This window comes from Strix uralensis, chromosome 7 (genome assembly GCF_047716275.1).
Source record: "Strix uralensis isolate ZFMK-TIS-50842 chromosome 7, bStrUra1, whole genome shotgun sequence".
NCBI classification, from domain to species: domain Eukaryota; kingdom Metazoa; phylum Chordata; class Aves; order Strigiformes; family Strigidae; genus Strix; species Strix uralensis.
The window spans coordinates 31688136-31696722 of NC_133978.1; the positions used below are offsets into that span (position 1 = coordinate 31688136).

Here is an 8587-nt window from a genome sequence, read left to right on the forward strand (position 1 = left end):
ACCCGCCACGCGGCCGTGGCATACACCCCAGGCCAGCCTGGCGCTGCCAGGGAGCCTGCTTGGCAGTGCGAGCATGTCGAGCAGGTTTTGAAGAGCCAGCCTGGTCTCCTATGTGCATCTTCAAGGCAGCTGTCTCCTGCTGTCAGTAAGTACAGTAAGTATGGGAGAGTGTTTGCAGAGGACTCTGCCAGCCAGACTCCTTGGCAGACAGGAGACTGGGTTCACCACAAATCCTGCCAGGTGCTCAGCAGGTCCCAGAGAGGCCAAACATCTTCTGTGAAGGCTGAAGGAACTCCGTGTCCAGCAGACTTGACTGTAACTAAAGCAGCAGGAAACAGCAATAGCTTGTACCTCCACTAGAGACAACCCACCAGGTGTTAATCAGACTTCTGGGAGAAGCTATGTGCAATCCACAAGGGTCACTGGTCCTGCAGGAACCAGGAATTCCTGTACATACCTTTGATCACCACTTTTCACACACATATATAAAACTGATATAGATTATGCTATACTCCTGTATAGAGACTGTATTGTATAGATCATAAATTATACCTTATTCTGGCTGTATTATGAATTCTGTTTTCTACAGATGTAGGTACAAATTAAGAAGTGTGCGGAAGTGCTGAAGTACAATCCCTGTCTCACCAGTTTTATGGTAAGATGGGGTAAAATCACCTCCTTGCTGCCTACCGCTCACTAAGCTTCCTTTCTCTTTGATCCAACCGTTAAGATCCTGTCATTAATCCGTGCAAGCACTGGCAGTTGTAGGACCCTCTCTATGCTGATTCAACTCACTAATCTGTAGAAAAATTAGTAGAGCAGAAAAAAAGTGGTTTGTTTTATGCTGAGTTGAACTCCCTTCTGATTTTCTTTGCGTAGGTGAACTGGAAATCTCCTTCTATAATGGAGTGGGGCTAATTCTCATCTCCAATTTTTCTCTTCTAGATTTCCTTTCGATGCAGGTGGGTAACCTGTAAAATGGACCTTGTGCTTTTTGCCTCCTCTGTCTGGAAACATTTTGTTGTCATTGAAGGTGGAGCCAGGACTAAACTTTTCCTCCCCAGCATCATGTGGAAGTGGGCTTCAGGGATGCAGGCTGCTTGGAAAGTGGACGAAATGCACAGCACAGTAAGAGCTGGGAAGGGCAAAACAGTGGTTAAATAAAGAAATAATGTTTTTTGTGCATCTGATAGCACGGGACTGACTGTCTGTCAGGATGAGCATCAGAGGGTTATTTGTTTTCCCTTAGGTTTCTGTATCTCAGAGCTGGTTTGTTATTTTTTTTTTTTCTTTAAGCAATTATTTGTCAATGCACTATGTTTTAAATATGCCTCCTGCAGGAGTGCTGGTCTGGTCTAGTGGTGCAGGGAAAAACCTTCCCTGTAGGGCAGGCTCCCTTCTCAGTCCTCCAGGCTGCCCCAGGCTTGTTGCAGGGCTTAGCCCCTGCAGAGGGGTCAGGGCTTGGCATGCGCAAGCAGGACCCCAGCGGAGGAATGGTTCTGTCGCTGCACAGCTACAACTGCATCTCTCAGGAGTGTCTTGAGAGCACCGCAAAAGGGACTGGGGCTTGATGCTACAAGGATGCCTGACTTCTGGACTGTAGAAATGTCCCTGACAGCAATTATTTTCTCTTTGTTTAGCCCTCAGCTGTTCCTCTTCTCTGCTACCAAACCTTTTTCTTCCTTCTGGCTGAAGCCCCTCTGAAAACCCTCCCAGAATTATATGACCCTTTTCGCATATTCAGCCTCCATCTCTCTGCAGAGATGCCTGGAGCAAACTTCTTCTCTTGGACTTCAGCCCAAGAACCCACCTACAATCTAGTTCAAGTGCAATCATTAAAGGCTAATGATGCTCCATTGTCTTGAATTATATCTATATTGCACAATCTAGTGGAAAGCTATCAAACTAACCATAAATGAATTTAGTCAGCACAGTAAGCAGTTTAGCCAAGCTACCATGGGGCTACTAAAGGGCTAATTTACCCCCTCCAGAAGAAGATCAGCAGAGACAAATCTTAATCTGGTGAGTGCAATTAAGACATTCATCCAAAACTCAAGCTGAGTTACACTTTCCAGAAGAAATCAAAAAACCAGCCTGGGTAAATCTACAGAGTACAGAAAAAAAGAAAAGGGTAAAGTGAAGGGAAGGCTCTTGTTTTGTAATTTTGATTTTATTAATCCCAGTGCTAAAAGGATACTTTCCATCTCTGTTTAATCAGCAGGTGGTATTTACTGTGGGCACACAGATGTAATAGTTAGAGCCATTGGCAGTGAATGTGTCCAGTCTGATACTGGAAATAGAAATCTTGCTTTTAGGGAAGGGGACACCTGAAGCAACTTTACCCAGAGAAAGGCATGTGTGTGTGAGAAGTACTGAGCTGGACAGGAGGCAATGTATGACCAGATTGTGGGAGGATCTGTATGTGATCATGACTGCAAAAGCAAGCAACTCGTTCAACAGTCTGAAAGGTACCTGGGGTGAAGGATAACTGAGAGGTCAGGTGTTCCCTGCAGTGAAGGCTCTGATCTCTTTCTATCCCATTCTATTAGTATTCCCCATGGTTCCTCCATCTGTCATAGTCTGCATTAGACATGGAGGGATGAAATCACCCTCATCATTTCTCCTCCCCATCTAAGTGAGAACTGTTTGTGCTTTGTTGGATTAAAACATGCTGTGGTTGTTTTCAGGACTCACTAATACCAGGATTAATCTGAAGCTACTGCACAAAGACCACATTCTGTCGTCTCTGACAGTTGGCATACCATGACACTGGTCTCAGATAGGTGTGACATCTAGGCTGGAGGACAATATGGTAGAACTGCACCCCTGTGCATTATCCTCTTATCAGACAAAAATGGCTTGTCCTCATTTAAATGGTCCCCGGAAGAAAGCAAAGCTGAAGCGCTAAGCATCTTATGGATCAGCTTGCAATGAGCATTCATGAATTTTAGGAAAGGCCTGTGCAAGATCAGAAGGTTTGGGAAGGATAGTTCTGCAAAGCAAAAGACTGACTGTCTGCTGCCTAAGAAGCTGAAAGAAGAGCATAAATAGCACAAATACAACAAATCTCCTTTGCCAGGCAGCTTGGCATCATGAGCAGCAGACAACACAACTTTTCTCTGAATAGATACAAATGGACAGCGTGACGAAAGCAGTAGATAAGGGACTGTAGGTTAATGTGTTAGAGCCTATTTTACCCTTGAGCAATGGCAAAGACTATGTTTGGTCATGAAATGTGGAGACATCACCGCATTCCAAGTGCTGAGTGCAATTATGGCTGCAGTAGATCTCTTGCTAGGACATGTGCATGGGGAAATGTTTCCCATAGCTGGAGAGATTTCCATGTAAAGATTCTTTCTTGTCTTACATGCTGTGCCAAGGAAAACATAGCACTGGGGCAAGGGAATTTCACAGCAGAAAGAATTGAGTCCATGAATGAGTCCACTGTAGCACCCATAATGGTCATGAATGCATGATGGCCCTTTGCATGGTGGGAGAACTGGAAATGGCTTTGGACACAGCCCTGCCCTGCAGCTGGCTGGTGTTGAGCCTATCTCAGAATAGAAGATGGAAAAAGCTGTAACAACCTGTCAGGCTTGCCAATACTGAAGGAAAGAAGGGAAAGGAGGGGAGGGTGAAGGGACGAAAGGAGGCATGGACAGACATAAAGAGAACACTTTAAAGAAAGGCTTACATCAATCCCTGTGTTACTGAACCAAGACAGTCAAGTGAGAAAGTCATGATTAGAGTTCATTACCACTAGCAACCTATGGCCATTAATTCTCTCTGGTAGCAATACCTGAGGTTGCAGCAATGTCCAGCCTGTGGCTGGGGCTCTGTGTGCTGGAATGTAGCACACAATAGGGTACAAATATTTACCTTATAGTTGTTAAGGAAGTTGAAGAAGATAAAAACAGTGCCATGGAGAAAGGAGCAGTTAAGTGAGCAAGGTGAACAACAAATCACTGACAGAGATTGCTCTTCCTGGCACCAAAGTTCGGTGGTGCATCCACAGAAGAAAACACCTCTTTCAAGGATGACAGATACTCTCCATCTATTGTTCCATAGCTCTTCATATTCCCTACGTTGCCACATGAATTCTTAGTCATAAAGCACTTTATTAACTTAGTCCTCAAATGCTCCAGGAAGGAAATCAACCTGGCTGAACAACCCTTCCCATACTGAAGTGGACCAATAATTGCTGAGTCTGATTTAAACCAACAATTCTTTAAGCTTTTCCTCATTACTGCAAAGCAGGATGGTGGTACTTGAGTAACAGCCTGAAAAGGGGATTTTCTCACTGGATTTGCTCTCCCTTTGCTTTCAGAGCCATTCTGGCTGTCTTCGTGGGAAAAGAAAATATCCTGCCATCCACAGATAGCAACCCCTGTTTTTCAGATCCCTTTACCCCCTAGAAGACCCTACTGTGTGCCTTGTGGTTCAGGGTTTTCAGACCAAATCAGGGATCAGAATCTGGATTTCAATAAGAAAGGATCTTCAAAGAGAATGCCTGATCTTTCCCTTTGATACTCATGGAAATCCTCTTAAGGCCCCTGCTACTCTCAACTCTGGCTACGGAGGCTGAGAGAGAGGAATAGTATCTCACAGAGTGCACCCTTTAGCCACTCTTGATCAAAGCCTGGATCAAAGCCTGGCAGCTGGTATCCATCCAGAAGCAAACAAATAAATGCATAGGTGAAGAAATGAGGATCTGAAATTTGCCCTTGGGTAGCCAGCCTTCTATATCAACACTGTGAGTATTCTCAGCTGTTAAGTAAAAGCTGAGAAGATAAATCCCAAATATAAGAAATTAAAATCAATAAACTCACCGAGTCCTCCATGTCACAGTTCAGACTCATAAAGAGATACAACCACTAAATCCCTACAGTGCTGCTCTACCACAATTGCACACATTAAAGAAAGGGAGTAAAGAGTTATATGAAACATTTGGCTGGGTATAGGAATCAGTTATCTTAATGATGCAATATCAAAAGGAAATATTGTCTCATTTAGAGATCTGCCAGCTACAGTCACTACAATACTCCCAAAAGAATGGTAATTATTCTCACAGATGCCTAGAAATTAAGAATTATACTTTCACTATATTTAATATCATAGCTGTACTTTCAAGGATCATCTGTCTCAGTAAAGCTTTGGGGATCTAATTCAATTGCTTTTTGTCTGTCATTGCTTATTTATAAAATACGTGTCCTTCTGGTGATACTGTGTTCCAGTGGATCTCCCAGAAGCTGGAAGAAGAACTGATGAACAAGAAAGATCTGATCTGCTCACCATGCCTCTAGGACTGCAAGCTGTCCTCAACTGTCTTGTTTTGCAAAGAAAAGGACATACCAAAAAAATGCATCTGCCTCATGCTGATCAAGCCACATGGTAGGACAGAGACATATCCACCTTTTGCTACTTTGTGCTGATCGTTCTGCTAAAATCAACAGCTAGCAACATCTGCAATGTGTGAGACATTTGTTTACTTCTGTGCAGACAATGAATAATTTGTAATGGGTTATTTACAAGATCACACTATTATGGAACAACTTTACTGTGAGCCCCAGAGTAACACCAAAATTGATAAGCTATGCAAAGACAGGTGAAATGCAGCCATTCCTCAAGTGAGACATTGTGCTTGGGGATGTCACATGTATGTGATTATGATAAAGACAAGATATCAGAGTAATGTTTGAGGATAAGAAAAAAAGACTCAATATAAAACTTCCCAGCCAAATTTCTGAGGAGTGGTGGCCATCATGCTTTTTTGAGGGCTATCAACAACTCATCCAATTTGGATTCTAGTTGTCTCCAGGCAACCTTCACTAGCTTTGTGGTCTGTAAGCCCGTGGTTCACTATGCCCCTGAGTGGCAATCAACTGAATCCTCTTCCATTTTACTCACTCCTTGATGTCACCCAGGTTTGTGCTCAGAAAGTTTACTGTTGGGTGAGGTGTGTGTGCAGTGTTGATGTGGAGGTGCGAGCAGAGCATAAAAAGCTAATGTGGGCACTTTCTCTTGAGCTTTACACAAAACCAGTGTCTAACAGTAAGGAAGCGGTGCCAGGAGCAAGCCCAAAGACACAGTGCTACAAGGAGATTGCAACATGGGAAGGTAGGCTCTTGGAAAGTACTGCAAAGTGGATGGCAGGACCCCAGGGAAGGAGGGAATGTTGGTAGTCCCAGGGGTGAACTGTGTGGGATGCAGAGAAAGGAGGTGGTGGGTAGGGAAGAGTCACAGAACCCACTTCTGCTGTTAAGCCTGTAAGCCCATTATTACTTCTCTGAGCTGTGTTCCAACACAACAATTAAAAATATTAAAAGTATTAAAAATGGACTCAACTTGAAGGTCACAATTACTCATCTTGAATTTTATGCCACTCCTCATATGCTTAAAATTATGTGTATGTTTAAGTGTTTTCTGGATGGGAATGTTAACTGATAAGCAGCATCCAATGTCAGGCTAACAAATGTGTGTGGGGTCTTATAAGCTTCCTATAGAAAATAACTGGCAGTGCCTTTCAGCCTTGAAAGCTACCCCTCTTCATAGTCTAGAGTATATTGTTCTTCTGATTAACAAACCACAAGATGGATTTCTTTCCAAATGTCTGATGCCTTGTGAATAATTTTCTTAATCAAAATGAATAAGCAGGAAGCACATATTTTACCATTGCTGCTATGATACTGTAAATTATTGCATTTTTTACTCAACTGCTCTTGTGGTTTTGTTCAGTTCTAGGAAATACATGAAGAAATCATTCTGGAGAAGGGTTTAATGTGATGCTATAGAAGTTTGGATTCAGCTGTCTACCAGATGCTGAGTCATAAAGAGAGAGAAGGATGTTTCAGAGATAATGGATTATGGATAGAGTTTGTAGGTTTCAGTATTTATTCTTATTAAAAATCAGTGATCTAAACCACAGTGATTCTTGCTTGTCCAAGATTGTCAGTTACAATTTCTGGTCAATGTGGGAGAGCATCTGACCCTGGCACAGCACCAGCTGTACAGCTGCTGGTACAGGTCTTAGGGCAAGAGAGAGAGAGAGAGAGACTGAAAAACCAGCCAGTGCACAGAGGGTAAAAAGATGTGCTGTGAGTCTGGGGAGTGAATAAGGGAAAAAATTGGTAATTTTTTAACATTTATTGATTAAATCCTGCCCAGTCTCTTCATGGAGCACAGCTGTCTGCTGTAAAAGTTAAAAGCCAGCACAGATCAACAGCAGAACCGTGCAGGGAGAAGTCCAGCTTGTACTGCTTCGACAAATCCAGTGGTAAATGTGTGTCCAGGCACAGAGCTCTGGGCTCTCCCAGGTGCTCCCGGGGCTGTGAGTTTGGTCTTTTCCACTGCACTATGGCCATCGATCCTCAGGGGAACAGCTGCTGCAAGGAGAGATGGAGTGTTTCACTCCACCTCCACTTAGTGTAGGATTCAAGACATGCCACTAGGCTGGCTGGATTTCTCTCTCACACACATGCGTGCATGCACACAAATAAAATGACGATGACAGCAAAACACAAGATGGGAAGTGCAGCTGTCAGGAATTTCTTGGCTCACATGAGGAAGATGGGGAGCGGCCAAGAGAAATGAGAGGAGGAGGGCAAATCCCTCATAAAGAAAAACAAAATAGACAAATACAAAAAACAGGAGGTCTTTTAAGGCTTGAAAAAGTGGAAGGAAAAGAAAATGGTGTGGAGGGAGAGGAGAAGAAAAAAGAGAGAAAAACCAGAGAAAAACTGGGGAGTTATTGATGCTGCAGGATCAAAGACCTGATGGCTGTGTGTTAATTGTGCTTGGTTTATAATAAGCATCAAAATTCAGCCCCAGCTGCATTCAGATGAGCCGAGAACATGTTCCATAACACTTGTTAGGGAATGTTGTTTCCTTACCAAGCCATTTAGTGATAGAAGGGAGATGAGCTAGTGGTCTCTGTGTCCATCTTCTAACAGAAGTGAGCTGCCACAAAACCAGAAGTTGTGAGGTTCCCAACTGAACTTCTCTGCTCAAGCTCTGTTTTAATTTCTGCTGGAGCGTTGTGAAACCAAACCCTCAGACTGATAAAGGTGAGAGCGAATGTGGGTGAGGCTACTAGCTGTGAGCAACTGGAGGGATAGGATGGAGAAAATCACTCTGGCTGCTAACTCTGTCTGTGCACATGGAAAGAGAATCATTTACAATTACTCCCAAATATCCGTCTAACAAAAAGGCTATTTAAAATAAAAGGCATTTACTAGTTCTGGAACAAAGCAGCAGTGTAAGTTCAAAGACGTCTCTGAGGACCACACGAGGTTTCCCTTGCTACGCTTCCATTTGCAACACGCATGCAGGGACAAGAGGACTGGGTGAGCTGCAGTCACCATTGCTGTAAGGGGTTGCTGAAGCGGCATTCCTGAAGGAAGAAAGATCCAGGAAATTCAGGAGTGAAAGAGAAGCAGTCTGTCTTGAGCAAGAGGATGAAGAAGGTGCTGACTTGGAGGGAGCTCCACAGTTCCTCAGAGTGGGGCTGGATCCACCTGGTCCTTAGCTGCGGCATTGAGCCTGAAGGCCAGTCAGCTGCTGGAGGATGCTGAGTTCCCCTTTGTAGCTT

The 8587-nt window shown here is 43.7% G+C and overlaps 1 long non-coding RNA gene across 1 annotated transcript; it reads left to right on the forward strand.

Annotated features, from left to right (window-relative positions):
* Positions 1-981: 981 nt before the first annotated feature.
* On the forward strand, positions 982-6919 carry LOC141945665 (uncharacterized). Its single transcript, XR_012629573.1, has 2 exons — positions 982-1128; positions 5235-6919. It is a non-coding gene; the product is annotated as an uncharacterized LOC141945665 (long non-coding RNA).
* Positions 6920-8587: the final 1668 nt, after the last annotated feature.